Genomic DNA, 18,908 nt, shown 5'->3' with positions numbered 1-18,908 from the left:
AGCCATCTTGAGACAGTGAAGGAAAGACCAAGAGAACCAGAGACCTCTGCCCTGACAATCTCAAATCTCCCCACCAACAGCAGAACTGGCACCTCTGTCGTGTTGTCAGGTGGGAAAAACAAACCGTGTGTGTTTAGGTCATAATTAGTCCTCGTTATAGGCGGCTGAATGCCGTTTCTCTTATCTACCATCTGCCTTCTTCTCACGGGGCACACAGTGGGCAGAAGGAGCCCAGCCCCTTCTCTGGCACCAGAGTCACGATCTGGTCATGACCCTCTCGATCCTTAGCACTGTTTCTCAGGTGACAGTCGTGATCAGTGATGACCATTTAGTCCTGGAAAGCCTGGAGTGGACAGGGGAGAGATGTGGACATGACACCGGGAGGCTCATCCAGATGACCGGAGTGCTCTCAATCTCGGAACCACTGGGGATCTGGCATCTCCACATCCAAAGACGGGGTCCTCCTTAACCAGTCCTGTCAATCACCACTAGCTAAACCCAATGGCAGGTCTGGGAGCGGGGAGCCCTCGGCCCTGGGGCCGCCCATGGGGAGCCCCTGTGGGAGAGGCCAGGGCTTGCTGGACGCCTGCTTTGCCAACTCTTGATTATTCCGCGTGGTAGGAAGACCCCGCTGAGATGAGTCTGGCTCTGGTGCTCACCGTTTTCTGAGCGTCATTTAACCACACTTGTAACTCAGACAGTGTGGTGTGAGAGGTAAGAGCGCAGGTCCTTCAGCCAGATTCCCGGGCTCCACTCTTCATCTGGGGTGGGTTCCTTGGTTTCCCTTCCTCAGCGGCCCAGTGTGGACATCACGGTAAGGAAGTGAGATCCCCGGAGGACCGCGGGAACAGCGCCTGAGGCTCACAGACCCTAGGCACCTGTGGGGCTTGATTCCCGGCCCCCTGTGCACGTGGGAGCTGCCTGTATAAAAGGACCGGTCCTTGCACACAGCCTCCTCCCGGCCGTAGGTGACCTCTCTACCTAGGATACCAACACCAGGTCAATGCCAGGCACGTGGCTGTACCATGGGGGGTAATGGCAAGGAGAGAAGGAAGCCCGCACGTGTTCAGCAAGGACAAAACCACAGTCCCGAACGTGTCCCACGCATCTTGGGGGAGTCCTCGGTGGACGGCACAATGTGATCGGTACCTGCAGTGGGGGCTGGGCTAAGTTCCTGGCGGTGAGGCTGAGCCTCCGTGTCCTCGTGGGTACAATGGGGCTCACGTGGTGCTAATGCCCTGAGCCTGCGGGTCACAGCTGTGGCCTGCTGGGACATGCCGCATGTTAAACCAGCCCAGCGCCTTGCCCGGCAGGCCCCCGAGTCATTCATGTCCTCCCCGCCGTCCCCCACCCTCTCACACAGGGACTGGGACCAGATACAGGTGGCTCCCATGACCGTGTGGTGTTTCAAGGGGTGAGGAGCGGGCATCTGGAAGGCATGCTGCCCAGGGCCGGGCCTGGCCACTGACAACAGGGCCCGTGGGGAGCACAGGGGCCTCTCTGTCCTCCCTGCCCTTCTCCCTTCTCCCTTTGCAGCAGGATGGCTGTGGGGACATCAGCTGTGCTGGGGCTGTGTTCCCAAGCCTCGCTCCTGGGGATCCCGGCATGACAGACCCCTCCCAGGTCACGCCACCGCCCAGCCACGCCACCGCCCCCCCCACAGCTGGCCCTTGGTCCTCCCAGGGAAGGGTTTCCAGCCAGGCCTTGTCTCCAGCTGTCACCTGTCCTGCCTTCCTCGTGATGACTCAGACACGTGCTGCCCCACAGGGTTCACCAGGCCGGAGCCCCTGCTCCACCCCCCGGGGAAGCAGGCCCGGGACACGCACCCCGCCTGGCGGGGGGGGGACTGGTGTCCGGCACTGGGACCCATAAACAGGGGGAAAACAAACGGGGGACAGTTCAGTCATTTAAATTGGAATAAACTCCCCAAATATATCTCACTTTCAGTTCGATGAACCAGACTCCAGAGTTGTTGGGAATTCAGCAAAATGGCTCCTATCAAGGCCTTTAGGGCACTGGAGGGAATCATGGTTAAATGAGTTGGAGTGACGAGGCCCTCGTTGGAAGGGCAGAGAGAGGGAAGGAAGCGCTGCGAGGGGGGCAGCGGGAAGAGAGCCGTGAATGCCGCAGCCGGCCGCAGCCTGAGGGTCCATCATTCCCTGGACACAGCACGTGCTGAGACCTTTACAAGATGGGGTAAAACTCACAAGAAACCATAAAACACTCTGGAAATCATAGTTTACAGCAAAGGCAGAGAGCAGACAGACTTGATGCTCAGTCATCCCTGAGCGTCTGCAGGGGCCTGACTCCAGCGCCCTCTGTGGACACCACGGGTGCTGAGGTCACTTGCGTAAAAGGGCGGGGTGTTCGCCTAGAGCCACGCACACCCCCCTGTATGCTCAAGTCAGCCCTAGGTCACTCTACCTGATGCATCATCGAGACAGTCACGTTGATCTAGACCACATCTGTCCCTGTTCCCTGCAGATGCACCTTCACAGGGCTGAGTGCCCGGCACAAGAAGCAACGTGAACAGGACCCTCCCCGCACGCAGAGCAGCCGAACACCCTGGAGCCCTGGAGACAGCTGCTCAGCTCCAGTGCACTCGGGGTAGTTAGTGCTCAGCATCTCACAAACTCAAGTCCTGCCTTTTGGAAATTTCTAGAATTTTTTTTCCCAAAATATTTTTGTTCCAAAGTTGTTTGAAGCCACGATGTGGAACCCTAGGATAAGGAAGGCTAATTGTAAATGCATTAAAAACCAAATGAGTAATTCAATTTGAGCCTGCACAGAATCTAACAGGAGTTTTATGGAATCGCTAAATTGGTCCTAAAATTCACATTGCAAAAACTAAAATAATAAAGGGCAGGAAATCCAAGATTTAAAAAAAAAAAAGAAACAAGGTGCAGAGACTTGTGCTATCAGATATGGAGGCCCACGTACACCTGTGTGTCATTGTCCACAAGTAGAATAACAGAGTCTGGATCAATGCAACAGCCTGCTCCATCCATACACCCACGGGGCCCTCCAATTCAGCACGCGTCTCCCACCGCTGGGGCTGAGAGCAGAGTGTTCAGTGGAGTTGGGCAACTGCCTGTTTATGGGGACTGTAAAACGTTATGTGCTTACCTGACAATTCTGACAGAAATAAGTTACAGATAATTAAACACACATTAAAACTACAAAACAGCCAGATGCAAATGGAGTAGGGTCTGTATGTATACTGTTGGGTTTAAATACCCAAAGGCAAAACAATAGAAGGGAAAAAAGAAATCGCTTTGACTAAAGGAAAACCACCATAAAAATTTAAAGCCAAGCTACAGACCAGGAGGAATGGCCACGGCATTTATGATGAATCAAAGAGCAACATCGGAACATGAAAGAGGAGTGGACACTTAAAAAGAGTGGCCAACAAAGACAGGAAAGCACCAGGCATACAAGACCATTATCCTAACGCAGCAGGAAGTGCAAGTTAAATCTTGAAGACGCTATTTTTAATCTCTCATGTTGGAAAAAAAAATCAAGCACTTGGCAGTGGCAGGAGTTGGAGAGAATGTGGTAAAAAGGCCTCTCGATTGTCACAGCAGCTCCGGATGCCGTGGCTTAAGATACGCGTGCAAAGCACACAGGCATGTCACCGAGCAGTGTGCCAGGTGCAGATGGCGTTATTATGGCAAAGGGGAAAAACACTCAACAGAACAGTACTTTTCTCTGAGATTATGCACCGAAGAGATTCTGGAAGGTTCCACAGTAATGTAACGACGTGGTTAGTGATCTCGGAGAGTCCCAGGGCGGCAGGCAGGTGGCAGCCATGAGGCGGATACATGGGTAGCTCTGCTCATTGCTGAGACTGTAGGTCAGTAAATAAAGCAGACAGAATGAAATGTATTTTGTCGATTTTGTTCCCCGCTGGATTCCTGCATCTTGGAACTATGCTGGGCACAGGTGGGCGCTTGGCACATGTTTGATAAATGAATCAAATAACCTAAGACCATGTATGTACATTAAAAGCACATGCACTCAAAACACAAATGCAACCTCCCTACAAACAGACGCACATTCCAGTAGTCCTCAGGGACAGAGGCGGAACGGAGTGGGGAAGGAGGAGGGATAAGGAACAGGTTCCTAAGGGGCTTTCTCCACGAGGAGCTAAGATGGCGCCATGACAGAGGAATGGGAGTGATTCCGCCTCCTGCAGCTGACGCAGGGAGCAACCCAGCCAGGGAAGTAAGTGCTCCTCCGTGGGCAAAGGGCAGGCGAAGCCAGAGGACCCTGGGCGCTCCGAGTCCTCACTCCTGGGGCATCTGCTCCAGCCCGACACCAGAAGTTGTGATTCTGGGGACCCTACAGAACACCAGAACCTGGAGGCAAAGCGGGGGATCAAGCAAGAGGGGCGGCTCGAGGTCTGCGTGGAAGTGGACCCCCGAGGGCACGTGCTGAGGGCAGGTGGTGAGAGCCTCCTGCTCCATCCTCTAGGCACACTGTGCACACACGCTGACCACCACCATCCTTCCCATCTGGTGAGGATGGACCCTGGGCTGTCTTCAGTTGGTAGCCATCATGATTATGACCCGTCTGGAGCACATCCTGTTTAGGACTTTTTTAATTTCTCATTTGTGCATCACAGTGACAGACATGCAGTTTTATTTCTCCTGGTAAAATACCAGGAGGGAAATGCCTGGGTGGCCAGCCAGGGCATCCTTAGCACTAGATGCTGCTGCCAGTTTTCCAAAGTGATCCTGGGTTTTCCACTCCCACCAGCATGCGTGAGAATCCCGTCACCCCTCATCCTTTGGGAGGTCAATCTTGAACTCAGGGAGTGGGTGACTCCTGGGTGGCTCTTTTGGTCTGTGATTTCTCCGAGACACGTGATGTTGGACGACTTGTATTCACTGTGTTTATGAGTCATTTGATATTTTGTGAAACACACAAACGCTGTGCACGGTCTTTATTGATTCTAATATTGAGTTGCAGGATTTTTAAAACAGACATTTCTACACACGCGTCTTTCCTGGAGAGATGAACTGAAAACAGTTTTCTGTGGCTTGCTTTTTTGTATCTTTCAGACTTCCTGTTAAAGAGCTGAAGGCTTAATTTTTTTTCTTAAGTCAAATCCCTTCTTAATCCAGTTTAATCTTATGCTTCTTAGTTTTTAAATTTATACATTCATTCGACAAGCAAAAATTACACGTTTGCGGTGTCCAACGTGTTTTGATATAGGTGAGCACTGTCTGATGACTAAATTGAGCTTTTATCGTGTTCTTTGCCTCACATACTTTAACCACTTTTTTTGTGACAAGAATACTCAAAACACGATGGTGAAATGAGATGGACATCGTCTAGGTACATGTGTGAAGACACGAATGGTGTCACTCTACTTTGCATACAACCAGAGAAATGAAAAATTGTTGCCTATATTCTTGGAAGATTCCTCAGGAAATTGGGAATGCAACCATCATTTGACCCAGCTATCCCACTCCTTGGTCTATACCCGAAGGACTTAAAATCAGTATACTATAGTGACAGAGCCACATCAATGTTTATAGCAGCTCAATTTACAATAGCTAAACTATGGAACCAGCCTAGGTGTCCCTCAATAGATGAATGGATAAAGAAAATGTGATATATATATATATATATATATATATATATATATATATTCAATGGAATATTACTCAGCTTTAAAGAAAAATGAAATTCTGGCATTTGCCAGTATATGGTTGGAGCTGGAAAATACCATGCCAAATAAGCCTCCATAGTCAGGGGCAGGAGCCCGAGTGTCAGGGTGTGAGTGTGGGATCTGAGTTGCTCCAGTGTTCAGTGGCCTGGTCTTCAAAAAAAACCCATGAATTTGTGTGTCATCCTTGTACAAGGGCCATGCTAATCTTCTCTGTATCATTCCGATTTTAGTATGAGAAGAAGATGTACAATCAATCAACAAATATAAGGAAAAATGCTCATCATCTGTAGAAATCAGAGAAATGCAAATTAAAACCATTCTAAGATATCATCTCACTGCAGTCAGAGCGGCAGCTATCATGAAGACAAACAACAACAAGTGTTGGCGAGGATGTGGGGAAAAGGGTACACCCATACACTGCTGGTGGGACTGCAAAGTGGTGCAGCCAATATGGAAAGCAGTATGGAGATTCCTTGGAAATCTGGGAATGGAACCACCATTTGACCCAGCTGTCCGTCTCCTGGGTCTATAACCATGGACTTAAAAACAGCATACTACAGGGACACAGCCACATCAATGTTTATAGCAGCACAATTCACAGTAGCTAAACTGTGGAGCCAACCTAGATGCCCTTCAGTGGATGAATGGAAAAAAAATGTGGCATGTATACACAATGGAATATTACTCAGCAATAAAAGAGAATAAAATCATGGCATTTGCAGGTAAATGGATGGAGTTGGAGAAGACAATGCTAACTGAAGTCAGCCAATCCCAAATAAACAAATGCCAAATGTTTTCTCTGATATGAGGATGCTGATCCATAATGGGGGGGGGGAGCATGGAAGGAATGGAGGGACTTTAGAGAGGGCAGAGGGGTGGGAGGGGAAGGAGGGAGAATGGGGGTAGGAAAGATGGTGGAATGAGATGGACATCACTACCCTAAGTACATTTACGAAGACATGAACGGTGTGACTCTATTCTGGGTACCACCAAAGACATAACAAATTGTGCTCTATATGTGTACTATGAATCAAAAATGCATCCTGCTGTCATGTACAACAAATTAGAATAAATAATAAATTTTAAAAAACATGAATTCAAGAAAGATTCAGGTCACAACTGTGTGTAGTTATTTGTAATTTGTACAAAGCAGGTTCGTGAAGTAATCTCAGGCACAGGGACAGCTAGGTGGAGGGGAGCGGCTCTGTGCCCTGGACTCTCCCACGGCTACGCGGCATGAGACTCCTGAGAACGGGAGCCTTGTGCTCTCCCGTCTCTGGCAACCATCAAAGCAGATGCCATGTGCTCAGAGCTCAAGAACCTACACAGAGAACAGGGAAAATGCTTGTGAAAGGGGAGAGTTCAGCTCGGGAGGGGCCGGAAGTGCTGCTGGGGCTGTGGTCACCCTTGCTGGTGCAGAGCTGCTGCCCAGGGCATTTCAAAGCAGCGGTCTTCCTGCCAGCCATCAGGGAGGTCTGCCCGTCTGCTCTTTCCCCCTAGCCCGCTGGTGCCTCTCCAGCTCCTTTCCCCTCCCTGGCCTGCTCTCTCACCCAGGCCAGAGGCTGAGGAAGCCACGGCTGGTGGCCTGAGGGGAGCACTGTGCAAACCTTCCTTAATGTTGCACAGTGCATTCCCCGGGAACATGTGCATTCTGTGTTCCTGTCAGGGAGGGAGCAGGCATGAGTCACAGGATCCTGGCACATGGAGATCAGGCGTGATGAAAAGACAGACAGGGGGCTGGGGATGTGGCTCAAGCAGTAGCGCGCTCGCCTGGCATGCATGTGGCCCGGGTTCGATCCTCAGCACCACATACAAACAAAGATGTTGTGTCCGCTAATAACTAAAAAAGAAATAAATATTTAAAAAAAAAAAAGACAGACAGACTTCAGATCCACGGTGAGCAAGTTCCCTGAGTTTCAGGCTATGCTCCCTCTGCCCCAGTGCCCATCTCGCCCTCTGTGGACACCCTGACCCCTCCCGGGGAGGGGCCCCCAGCCCTGCTGCTGTCCTTGAAAGGAGGGTGGGTGAGCTGTCCCTGGCAGGGGCTGCGAGGAACTCTGATCCCTCCTCCAACCTGGGGCTCCCCCTCCCTCCCTCCTGCGGCCGTCTTAATTGGAGACTCTGAGCCTGACTCCTGTTTCCAGGCCTGTGCCAAATTCATCCAACCCCCCGGCTCCACTCACTCCAAGCCTGACAGCGCCTGCGTCCGTGAAGGTCACCCACCAGGAGCCCAACAAAGCCCTCGCCTTTCCTGTGGCAGCCCCTGCCCACGGCGCCTGTGGGTGAGCGAGCCTGGGAGGAACAGCCATCGCTGACAGTTTGTCCCAACGGGGCCCATGGTGACATGGCACTGATGGTCGTGACACAGCCCACGAAAAACGGCACCACCTTGGTAAACAGCAGTGCATGGAGGCCAACCTCATGCTGGCCTCTCCCCCTGCAGGGGAGGCAGCCTAGGGGAGGCTAGGAAACAGGAGTGTGGCAGAGGCTGCAGAGCAGTTCCCGGGGGACCCTGGGGGTGACACTGGAGCCCTCCACAGCAGGGAAGATTCCCCAGGGACCCTGCCCAGCGGTTTTCAAAGGAAACCTCTAGCCCAAGCAACCTCGTTGTCAGACGAACACGCGGCCCCATGTGGATCTCCAGAGAGGAACACTGGGGTCAGCCAGAGAATAGGGAAGGACCAGCAGTCAGCCCCTGCAGACGCCCCTGCCCAGTCCTCCAGGAGGCCTCTCTAGTGCCTGCCCTGTAGGTGTGTGCTTCACGCTGACCCAGAGCGCCATTGGACGTGTGTCTGTACCATGTCACGCATACACAGGGACACCATCACCACTGGACGTCCACTTGTGGGGGGCACCGATGAGAATGTAGAGGAGGAACCCCTCTCGCCCCCAGAAGTCCATTCCTCTGCCCATGACGGGAGTTAGAGCCACTGTCCAATCTCCTCGTCTTACAACACCTCTGTTGAACCCCTTTGGTATGGTCCACTCTCTCAGAGGACAGTCAAATGTGGGTCCCTCTCAGAAAAACGACGTGGTTATCAAATCTGTGCTCAAGAATAACGTCCAATCAGGTTGACTGGGCTCCCTGCTTCCTGAACTTTGACCTGGTTTGGGGGCCTTTTGAGGTCCCTACTGGCACCAATGGAAGTGTCCTTAGAGGCTTCTGGAGCTGCTGTTTGCCCTGGTAAACACCCTGACCATCCAAGATGAGTAGAATCAGGCCACAGGCAGCCTCACCCTGGCCTGTGGTGAGACAGGCGTGGCTTCTCAAGAGCCAGCACCCTGTGGCCACCTGATGTTTCCTGGCCCTTGTGGGCTGAACAGGGATCCTGAGCCTGATCTCCAAAGCAGCAAATCTACCTGGCACCCGTGGTTTGCTCCCCCCTGGAGCAGTCTAGCTGGAGGCTCTCATGCTGGAGACCCTGTTCTACCCTGTTAAGGCCCGAGCATCCTGACAAGTCTCCCTGGATTCTGCATCTGAAATTGCTAGAAAGATTCCACAATCTTGACACACTAACCTCTTTAGATACACTCTCTTGACAGAGTTACCAGATTTTGCTCAGTGTTTCTTCTAAGTGAGGCCCTGTGGGGGCTCACGATCCCACTGGTTTAACACCAAGGTGAGATCTATGGGGTGGAAAGTCCAGGGGGAGCTGAGTGGCCTCCAGTTCAATCAAATGGACAGAGAAGAGAAAACCCTCTCTCATAACAAGAACTCAGAAGGTAGAACGTATTTAAAAACAAACCAACAGCTCAAGGCTCTTCAAGGCACATTTACAACCACGTAGTCACTTCTGGCAAAATCCTGGCAGGAGTCTGCCCACGCGATCTGCTGTAAGCCTGAGGAAGGCCAGGCAAGCTCGGGGCGTCTGCAGGACCCAGCACCCTGCCTGATCTGCCCAGGGGCCTCTCGCGGCCGAGGAGCCCAGGCTCAGGTCTGCATGCCCGGCTCTTCTTGCCTCCGGGCCCCAGGGCGGCCACCTCGCTCTGACTCTCCCTGATGCCTGACCAGAACAGGAGTCCAAACCTGAGCCTGTCTCGCGCGCTCTTCTCTGATCACAGCAAACGGTCCATCCTCCTCCTCCTCCTTACTGAAGCCTGTCCTCCTCCGCTTTCCACAGGACACCCAGCCTGTCTTCTTCTCCACACATCCCCCCGGTTGTTAGTTTTATTTAATGTTTAAATCAGATCCTCCCTTGGTGATTATGACCCTTCGAAGAGTTTCTCATTGCAAACAGAAAAAAAAGTAAACATTTTCCCTATGAAATAGGTGGAAATCTAAGTTCTAAGATGACCCCAAGGGCCCACACCCTCTTACAGTGCCCTCCCCACGGTCAGGTTATGAATCCAGTGACTCTGGGCTAACCAAAATGGGGGGTACCGTCACCCCTGTCCTCTGCGGGAGGCACATTCCAAGACCTCCCGTGGATGCCTGAGGTTGTGCACAGTACTGGGCCACGTACAGACTGGGTTTCCCTGTACACCCAGACCTGGGATCTTGTAAACTAGGAACAGTGAGATTAACAACGGCAACCAGTGATAAAATAGAACCATGGCAATGATTTGCTGTAATAAAAACCATGTGAAAACATTCTCTCCCTCAAAACACCTCACTGTACCCGAGATCTTAGCAAACTCGGCCTACGATTCTTTCCTTCCCTACTAATTGGAGAACATTCATCTCGGTGTGTGAAGGAAACTCTTTCCAGCTCCTCTCCAGTCCAAGTGGCCAGCGTGGCTACCCTTGTGCTTTGGGGCTGCCACTGAGCAGCACGGGGGTGAGTTGAACCCAGCACTGTAACACTGTGACAGTTGATTTGATAATGCAGAACGGGCACCAAGGGACTAACGGGCAGGTGCTGCATATGGCGTGGAAACGCTGGACAAAGGAATGATTTGTGCCCAGGATGGATAGTGCGAGGTTCCACCATACCACTCAGAATGCCACTTAAAACTTGTGAACCATTTATTTCTGGGATTTTCCAAAATATTGGATATCTTCATTGAAACATGGCATTGTCACAGTGACTGACCTTGGAGGGAGTCACGGACAGGCACAGAGTGTTAGGAGTACTGGCATTCCTGATCTGAGTACTGCTTCAGGCAGGTGCACTGAGTTGGTGAACACTCACTGAGCTATCCCTTAGGACTCAGGCACATTTTCGAATGCAGTTTTGCATTCGAAACCTTTTGGGCAAGCGAATAATGAAATGAATAGAATCCTTCACATGATCAAGAACGTCTTATCTGAAGCCACAGGCAGCAGCCCCTGGGGTGTTCAAGCCTAGAAATGATCCAGTTTTTAAAAAAAGGGTGGGGGTGGGGAATGCAGGGTGTTTTTCAACTTCGAAGCATTGACTATTAATTCCTCTGGGATCTCAAACCCATACAATATAGACCTAAAGTAGGAGGAGGTTTGTTATCTGAACAAATGAGAAAGAACTATGTTATCTGCAAATAATTTGTCGGCTAGAAAATTTAAGGGCACTTGCTACTTGAACTAATAGAGTAAGATCTGAAATGAAAATAAACATGCAAAATCAATAGCTGTCTTGCACATCAGAAAGAGTCTATTAGAAAACATGGTGGGGAAGAGCTCGAGTACAACAGCAGAAAACTACAAAACACATTAAAGTATCCTTAGGAGCGCAAAGCACCTGAGCCCACTAGAACTGGGCCACGCGTGGACTTGGTCTATTTGGTGGGTTGTGGGAAGGCAGGGGTCACTGTCCAGGGCTCCTATTCTTCGTTGGTGGAGAGCTGGTTTCGTTGGTGGAGAGCCATGCCAGGGCTCTGAGAGCACACGGTCACGTCAACAGAAGGCCCACAGGTAGGGGACCTCCTCCATGAGCCAGCTCTTATTGATTCACGAGAACCATTTACATATTAAAACTAGCATACTTCTGTTTCATACGTATATTATAGACATTCTTCTTCATCATTAATTTATGGTCTTTTATGGTTAATTGTTTTATTCTTTATTTTCAAATCGAGCACTATTTATGCTTTCCAAGTCTTTCTGCTGAGATCTTCATCCCAGAATCAGAATAAGTGGGAAGCTGGGGGCTGGTCGGCCCCATCAGGCCTACCCCGACTCCAGAAAGGAGGTGAGGAGGGGTCAGCTTGGCTGACCACTGGAAGACAAGCCGGAAACAGGAGCTACCTTCACTCCAGCAACCTCAGTGAGGGTCACTCCACAACAGGGCGAGGGCGAGGGCGTCCTCCTTTCTCCTGTAGTGGGAGGGACAGGTCTCCCCAGGGGCCTCCACATGAATCAGAGCTGACAGACTGTGCAGCAGGAGTTGATCACAACACGTCAGGACCTGGGGAAAAGGCTCTCTTACATACTGCTCATGCTCACCTTCTGGCCTTGGCTGCTCTAATATTGGTGTGTTTTTCCCTTGGGTATTTCTTCAAAATAGTGTACTCCATGTTATTTTAATATAAATTAGCCAAGAGAGAGCAAATTGAATTACTCTGCCACCTTCTTAACCGGGGAGTGATTTCATTCTTGTAACCTACTGCGTATATTTGAATATTTGTAAGGAGTACTTAGTTGTGAGCCCCACACTTTGGATTATCATAAGTTAATTGAAGGAGAAAGTGGAATCAGACTATATAACCAGAAGCAGCCCTGGAGGGGCCTGTGAGGCCGTGGCTATGCCGACGTGGGCTTGGGGCAGGGAGGTGGGGGCTTCATCTCCACACTGGGCCTTGTTTGCAAACCAACTCCTGAGGCTCTTCACGTTGCCACAGGCAGGTCCCCAAACCAGAGGACAGTGTACCATAGGACATGTCCAATGGCAAGAGTCACCTTTGGGGAGAAGAGGAAGAATGAGGTGTGGGCATGAGCCTCACCTGGATCTATAATAGTCTATTTCTTTAAAAACAGGTGCCAATATCTATACACAATGGAATATTACTCAGCCTTAAAGAAGAATGAAGTTATGGCATTTGCCTGTAAATGGATGATGGAGCTAGAGGATATCGTGCTAAGTGAAATAAGCCAATCCCCAAAAACCAAAGGCTGAATGTTTTCTCTGATATACAGATGCTAATTTACTATAAGGGAGTGGGGAGGCTAGGGGACAATAGAGGTACTTTGGATTAGACAGAGTGGAGCGAAGGGAGGGAAGGAGGTATGAGGGTAGGAAAGATAGTAGAATGAATCTGCATTATTGAATCTGCACCAGTGTGATTCTACATCATGTGCAACAAGAAAGAGAACTTATACTCCATGTATGTATGATGTGTCAAAATGCATTCTACTGTCATGTATAACTAATTAGAACAAATAAATAAATCTTAAAACAAAAACAGGTGCCAAAGTGCAGTTAGAGAGGAGGAATAGGTCCTAAGGGGTCTATGGCACGGCAGGGTGACGAGAGTGCACAAGAATTCGTGAGATATTTTGTAAAGAAATAGCAGAGACTTCAAAGTTGCCCCATAAAAAGACAGGATAAATGTTTAAGAAATGACAATTAGCCTGGTATTTTCATTAGATGCATATATATGTATGCTCACACTGTACCTTGTAAATACCTACAGCTGCATGGATCACAGTGAAAATTAAGGAAAATAAAGAGAACTCTAAAGGAAATCTAGCAAAACGTTAACATCTATTAATCTGAGTCTTTGTTAATTTTTTAATATTTGTATGTTTGAAATGATTCATAAAGATTAATCTTTTAGAAAAAGGCCAAACAGAAAAAAATCAATAGTGGCTGTCTTTGGATAGTAGGATTTTTTTTCCCCTCCTTCCTAATTTTCGATATTTTCCAAAATTGTTATATCGAGTCTTTGTTACTCTTGTGATTAGGAAAAAAAAAAAAAAAACAAACTATGTTTCAAAAGTCACAGCCCGCACCTCCCGAGAGGAACAGGGATGTGCTGAGGAGGACGAGGATCAGGAGGTCGGGAAACGGTGAGGCCTCCTTGGTCTGCAGTGGACTCCTCCTGGTCTGCACCGGACTCCTCTGAGTTACTGAGGAGCCGAGGCCCTGGGTGGCGCTGCCCTGGGTCCAGCCCCTCCTCCCGGGGGGCGGGCTGTCCCACACCTGCCATCCCCTGGCCTCCCACCTGGCTCGCTGACCGCACCTGCGAGGGAAGCGCATGCGCAGGGAGGTTTCCAGCCCCTTGCGGACACCCCCGGTGGCTGCCAGCTCATTACGCACGAGGTGAACACAGGAGCTAATTAAATACGGCTTTATTTATTCACTTAGCAAAACCCAGCAGAACATCAATTACGGAATAAATTGTTAATGAATAAAAGAGCTTAAACCCTCTGCGCAGCGCGCACAGACGCACGGCTCTTTCCTGCGCGCGGGAATCGCGGGGAGGCCTCGAGTCCCCGGGCACGTCCAGCTGCCGCCTGCCCGGGCCCACTCCATATGGCTGGACGTGACCAGAAAGAACCCCCAGCAGCTGGAGTGGGTCACTGCAAAGTTCCCGCTAGCCCCTTCCTGGGTCTCCTGCTGCCCTGGAAGATGCCTGCCCGCGGCCCCCCTGCCCAGCTGCCCTCGCAGCCCCTCTCTTGCTCTGCGCACTGGTTTCCTGCTCTACTGGGAAGCACCAGCACAGGTGGAAGAGGACCGTGCGCCCCTCGCCTGCACCCTGGCCAGCGTCCTGCTGGCTTGGAGGTGGCTTGACCCGGGTGCTCACGAGGGTGGCCTGCTGGGAGGTGGTGGGGCTACTGCACCACTCTCAGCAGGGCCAAACACTGGTCTGGAGGCATGGGTGTTCATGAGGTGAGTGGACAGCAAGAGCAAGACTGGCCCCTCTCCCTGCTGAGGCTCCTGTCCCCCGTGTGACCTCTCCCCTTCACACATTCCTGCCCCCAGGCCACCTGCTGTATTGCAGTCAGCAAGGCTGGCTTCACCAGGGCCATCTTGGACTTGCAGCCTCCAACAACAGGCCAAGCGACCCTCTTCTTTGTGGACAGCCCTTGTCCTTCCTTCCCAGCCCGCAGCCCCCTTCTTCCTCCCGCAGTCCCCCTTTGCACTCCATCAATTTTCCTCTCCACTGGATCCTCCCCATCAGCCTGCAGATGAGCCGTCATTTTTCTTCCATTACAAGAACAAAAACGGAAACGCGACCCCGTCTTCACCCCATTTGTCTTCCAGCTGCCACCTCCTTCTGTCTCCCCTTCCCAGGGAGGTTGTCCCAGACGCTCCTTGTGCTCATTGTCCTTGAGGTCTCCCCACCCCCACACCCATCCCGCTGGACGCCCAGCGCTCTCACGGGTCACCATGGCCTCCCCTGCCAGGCGCTGCTGGATCCCTACCTGGCCCTGTCAGTAGGTGATCCGTGGGCGGGGGAATGAAAGGGCAGTGCTGGTAACTGTGCAGGGATAACCCCGCATGGGAGCTGTCCTTCCCACAGACCAGGGGTTGGTTGGGAGGACCCTCAGGAACTCCGCACCCCAAGTCCTTCCTTGTCCACTCTTGAGGACACGGCCTCCTGGGCCTCCTCCTCTGCCGCCTCCTTTGGTGGTAACTTCTGACCGTTCAGATTTCTTGATGTTCGGGTGCCCAGGTGGGTGCTTGGAAAGCTTCTGTCCTCAACCCACCTCTACTTGCGGAGCCCCCCGCCCAGCCTCAGGGCTGCAGTTGAGTTGATGGTCACGCTACATCTCCAGGATGCACATTTCCCCTCAACCCCAGACTCCGTACCTCTGGGTCTCCTGAACTTGTCCACTCTCACGTCTCGCACACCCTACACTGCACTTCTGACTTTTCTCACCCGATCTTGTTTGAGTCGTGTCCATCCCAGTGCAAGGCGAGTCCAAGTCCTTACTGAGCTTGGCTCAGCCTGGTCTCCTCTCTTACACCTGGGGTCCAGCAATTCCTCCTGTCTTTGAAACATCCCCAGGATCTGAGCCTGCCTCCTACCTCCTGCTGCCAGGACCAGTCAGACACCCTCACTGCCTACGTACTGTCCTAAAGGTCTTCTAACTGATGCCTGCTGCAGCCCTGATGCCACCCAACAGCTAGAAATCCTATCAAGGTAAGTGCCAATCACGTCACTGAGACCCGCCCCCCCCCCCCAGAGGCTTTCTGCCATCTCTGATCGGGAGTAGAGGTCCTTCCCATGGCAAGCAGGTCCTCACTGTGTACTCCCCTCCTCAGGTCTTGCTACGGTGTGGATATGAGGTGTCCCCAGTGCTCCTGTGTGAGACATCGCAGGAAGGCTCAGAGGAGAAGTGACTGGGTTGTGAGTGTCTTAGCCCAGTCAGTGATTTAATCCCTGATGGGATCATCTGAGTGGCAACTGCAGGCCGCTGGGGGCGGGGGGCATAGCTGTGGGGTAGATATTTTGTACCTGGACCTGGAGTTTTCTCTGTGCTCCATGACATGAGCTACTTCCCTCCGCCATGATGTCCTGCCTCCCTTTGAGCCCTCAGGAATGGAGCTGGCCTTCTGTGGACCAAGACCTCTGACGCCTTGAGCCCTCAAACAAACTCTTCCTCCTCCATAGCTGCTCTGGTCAGGTCCTTTAGTCCCAGCATCGAAATAGCTGATTAAAACGGGTCTCCTCCTGGGACGTCCTGCTGCGACTGGACCACTCCTGTCCCTGCTTCTCAAAGCACTTGCTCTCTGTCCCCTCTCCTGGAGAGTGCCTCCTTCTGATTGCCCGTGGGCCCTCCTCTTGTTGATGTCTGCTCAGACGTTACCTGCTCAGGCAGCTCTTGGAGGTGTTTGAGTGACAGCTCTCTAGTTGGCCACACACCCTGGTGCATCCCATCTCCTTCCACCGTCCAGATGAGCCCTGCCCAATGCAGCTTCCTGTAACGAGCCGTGGGCTCTGTGCTGCCCAGCATGGCGGCCCAGCTACACGCGCTAACCAGCAGGCAAAAGTGGCTGGCCCAGAGGAAGAACTGACTTCTAGTGTCCCTCGGTCTCATTCATCTAAGTCCAGCTTAGCCACGTGGCTTGTGTTGTGGAATGCACAAGTCTGTGGCTTATTGACCCTCTACAGGTTTGCTCAGAGGTTGGCTTCCTGTGAGTCAGTATCCATGACTGACTGGTCCCCTTCACCAGAGTGGAAAGTCCAGGGCACCTGTGTCTGGCACAGAGGGAAGGAGGCACCACACTTCTCTTCACAAAGGGAACTTAGTACAATGGGTCACCAATTCTCCTGCACGTTAAAACTAAGGATTTGTGGACCCTGACCTTTAAAATTCTGACCTTGGAGGCCTGATGGGGAACCCAGGGATACTCATTTTAAACACATACTATGCATTTTTTAGGATATATTTTTTCCAGAGGAAAGATTTTTTTTCTGTGCCAGACACATAATAGGTGCTCAACAAACATTGTAAGAGCCAGTTTGTTTTCAGTTTAAACATTTCCAGATCTTGTTCTAAGTTCCAAGTAACACATCCTTATCTTACTTTAGTCCCAGAATGCACTGTTTTCTTGGAACTTCAACATCACTGTTCTGTGCATAAACTGTCTTGTAGCTATAAATTGTGTCCTCAGAGATTGTGATGTCATCGCTTCATTAACTGTACAGGCTGCTGGTGTTCTGCAAGCCATGTACTAACTGCTTGTCATTAACTTATTTTCTTCCACATCTGTGTGCCTTGATTAGTCTTCAACAGAAATGACTAATGGGACAGGAGGATACTTCTGTTCCCCCAAAGAGTTAAGCAAATGAGGTCGAGACACTCATTGACAGTGTGTTCAGAGGTTGGCTGCCCATACACACAACTGTCACAAAAAGAATATCTGCAGTTGCAAAGAGGGCGGTGTTATTCCTTTATACATCAGCACGCGAAAAATCAAGTTTCAACCCTATGCCACGGCGCTGGGATGAAAAACCAAGTGTTTCCCTCTGAACCCAGTGTTCCCACATCTAAATCGTGCTCAAAACTATGGTTGGCAAACCATCTACTAAAAATTACGTGCAGTTCTTGTCTAACGTGTGTGTCCCTGGGCCCCACCAGACCTCCTGGGTGAGAATGTGAAGCGCAGGGCCCAGGAGTCCTGAGTGGGAGACTCCCCATGCTGAGACAGCTCCATAGCGGGAAGCATGGCGCCCTCCTCCCTGTGAGCCAGGAGCCCCTGCTGACACCAGAGCTGCAGATGCTTAATCAGTGCCTCACGTGAGACGGTGCGGTGTCCGTGAACACCCGTGCAGAGGCCGCCCACGCTTTAAATCCCCCTAGATGACTCACCTCGCCCAACACAAAGTAAGCTAAGCAAATAATTGTCATGCTGTGTTCTCTAGGGAAGAGTGGCAGGGAAAGGCCCGTCTGCGCTCCTACAGGCACGATCTTCTCTTCTGAGCACGTCGTCTACGGGTGGTTGGATCCGTGAGTACAGAACCCACGGTATCAAGGGCAACTGTACCCCGAGCTCTTACTCTCTAGGGGGAAGGTGACTCCTCATGAGCTCCCACCTTGTGAGCTTGTGACTGTGCAAACCAAGGAGAACGGGGAACATGATGTGGACACTCATCTGAGCTATGCTGTACGCAGAGAGGTGATGGATGGCGCAGAGTTCCAGCGGCAGATTAGAGCTCAAGAAATATCCCTAGGTTCTTCCGCTGCCTCCTGGGAGCGGAGAAATTCATCCATCAAGTTGTGAGACCTGAGAGGTCCCACTGCCATCAGGACTAACAAGAGGGAACCTGAAAGGGGATTATTCTGAGATGAACGAGGCCACCTGCTGCAGGAGCAGAGCACACTCGCACGGCCACGGTCAGCCTCCAGCATGGGCTCCAGAGGATGGGAGGCTGTGGTTCCAGTCCCAGCTGATGGCAGGCTGGGTGGCCGTGAACGCCAGTCCTGGGTTAGCGATCGCCGTGTCATCAGCTCCAGAGCACAAGAGAACAGCGGCCTGTTCTCTGCAGCTCCCCAGGGCCAATTCTGGCAAGAGCAGGTCTTGGCAGGGCTTTTTGCTTCTGCTGTGACTTCTGTGACTTTTGGTGCCAACAGGCAGGAGGAGGGAAATAAGGGCACCGTGGAAAGTCCAAGGACAGAGAGGTTCAGAGTAGGGGTGCCATCAGAGCCCCACCGAGCAAGCCTCGCATGTGGTCAGGAGACCTGTGTGCATTGGGGGAGGGTGGGAGCTGGAAATATGAGCTGCCTGAGGACCTGCAGCACCCACTGTGTCAGCAGATGGGCACATGTGGGGAACAGTGTGGGAGTCTGGACTCTAGCCCAGGCTGGGACAAACTACCCCCATGTGGGCCACCTCGCCGTCTGCCCTGGAGCCCCAGGGATCGC

General features: G+C 51.6%; 1 protein-coding gene and 1 pseudogene across 2 annotated transcripts in view; both read right to left on the bottom strand.

Moving 5' to 3' along the window:
* Positions 1–18,908, bottom strand: part of Caln1 (calneuron 1) — a 276,336-nt gene that overhangs the window by 27,227 nt on the left and 230,201 nt on the right. The gene's annotated exons all lie outside the window — the stretch shown is intronic.
* Positions 5,832–5,929, bottom strand: LOC114103174 (U6 spliceosomal RNA; annotated as a pseudogene).

This window comes from Marmota flaviventris, chromosome 19 (genome assembly GCF_047511675.1).
Source record: "Marmota flaviventris isolate mMarFla1 chromosome 19, mMarFla1.hap1, whole genome shotgun sequence".
Lineage (NCBI taxonomy): Eukaryota > Metazoa > Chordata > Mammalia > Rodentia > Sciuridae > Marmota > Marmota flaviventris.
This window is presented reverse-complemented; position numbering and strand designations above follow the sequence as displayed.